This window comes from Oryza sativa, chromosome 10 (genome assembly GCF_034140825.1).
Source record: "Oryza sativa Japonica Group chromosome 10, ASM3414082v1".
In the NCBI taxonomy this organism is placed as follows: Eukaryota; Viridiplantae; Streptophyta; class Magnoliopsida; order Poales; family Poaceae; genus Oryza; species Oryza sativa.
The window spans coordinates 1,463,563-1,465,388 of NC_089044.1; the positions used below are offsets into that span (position 1 = coordinate 1,463,563).

Here is a 1,826-nt window from a genome sequence, read left to right on the forward strand (position 1 = left end):
AGAAAGTATATATTCGTAAAAATATGGTTTGCGGTGTACATTTATAGGGTGTATATATGCGCATGTTTGAGCGCCTACATCCTATATACCTATACAAATCATTCTCACTGCTAGAATTCTCTGCTTCCTGGTGTTTCCACGTCACCCCTTTTTGTTTCCACCGTTGGATCCGCATCGAGCGCTTCCTCCCGCATCGCTCCTCTCCTCTACCGCATCTCGCTGCTTCGCCGGCCCCACGCTCCCCTCCCCTCCTCTCCTCTGCCTCTCCCGCATCGCGCTGCTTCGCGGGCCCCATGCGCATGGACTCCCCTCTCCCGCATCTCGCGCCGCCCCCCCCCCCCCCACCGCATCCACGCCATTCCCCATCCCTCGCGCACTCTGCCACCAGCCACCGCTTCTCCAGGTGGGTCCTTCCAGCCTGTTCGCATCCTCGGTGTGGAAACCGTCATCTTTTGTAACCAGCGATTAGCATCATTAGGGCCTCCTTCCAATCTTCTTTATGTATGGCGATACGCATGACAGGGTTTGGTACTAATCCTGTACTACGATGTGTGAAAACAAGTGATCTTCAGCTTCTCCTCCAGATCCTGACAAGAACATCCGTGGATCGATCTGCTCGGCCAACAAGCAGCTTCTCCTCCCCTCCATAGAAGCATGTCTCTGGACTGATCCTCCATACAAGCACACCCCTAGATTGATCTGTCGGGCCAACAAAGAGGTTGTTCCGCTGCTTGCCGATCTCAGTTGTTAAGTGCAGGCTATTTCCCTCATCCAGCAGTAGGCATTCCAATTTCTTCACTATTCAATTATCAATTTCCAACCAATTTCAGTATCCTAGATCTGTCTGCTCCTTTTCCCCTTTACGTCAGTTTGAATTAGCATACTATAATCACTCCCTTCAATATCTTCACAGATTAATTAATTGCTTTGATTTTGCCATGGGTTTAATTGTTATTGGATTGTACTACTATTGGGGGAAATTTCTTTGATGGTAATACATAACACTAGAATCCTTTTTTATTGCTAATTATACAATTTCTATATTACGCTCCTTTGTTTTTCCCCTTTTTAATTCATTTTGTAATCATTCAGGTCACCTTTGCATCTGTCAAACAACTTTATATTTTTATGTTAGTTTTTGTATTCGATAATGTAGCGCTGGAAACTCTTTTTATCCGCAGCTCATTTGTAAACATGCATGATCTATCTCGATGACATGAAAATGACTGCAGATTATTCCCAATTTATCAAATGGTTGGTGATCCTTTAGTCAGCTGTGTGATTCAGTGAAGTAATGATTGGGATGAATTTTTTTTTATCATATGCAACACGGTGTTCTCATATAGATGTTACTTTATGATCCTTCAGACTTTGCTAATTCTTTATATAACGATCAATAATGGAAAGTTACAGTTTTTTAGGTCACTGTCTCCTTTGATTTTCATTACCAATATTATCTGACCTGGGTTCACAATTTCAGTAATAATAGTATGATCTCAAAATTCTTGAATTAATTACTGTTTATTTACCTTAAGTTTATATATATTGATTCATCTATTATGTTTATTGACCAATATTCCTGTTTGTTTTTTTAGAAATGATGGTGTTCTTGAGACTTCCATCTGTGATACACATATATAATAGGGAAGTATCGAGTATTTTCAACATTGTTCTTCTTGCCCAATAGATTTGGAACCTAAACTTTGATCAATAATAATGTGTTCTGTCTGGGAATAGTTAATCCTACAACAGTCCAGAAAATCATAATATATATACTATACAACCATTCAATTGTTGCCTCTGCGAGGAGTAACAAGCTTGCTCTA

The 1,826-nt window shown here is 41.0% G+C and overlaps 1 long non-coding RNA gene across 1 annotated transcript; it reads left to right on the plus strand.

Annotated features, from left to right (window-relative positions):
* The first annotated feature begins 348 nt into the window (after positions 1-348).
* LOC136353801 (uncharacterized) lies at positions 349-894 on the plus strand. The gene is made up of 2 exons (XR_010737237.1): positions 349-403; positions 523-894. It is a non-coding gene; the product is annotated as an uncharacterized lncRNA (long non-coding RNA).
* The last annotated feature ends 932 nt before the right edge of the window (positions 895-1,826 follow it).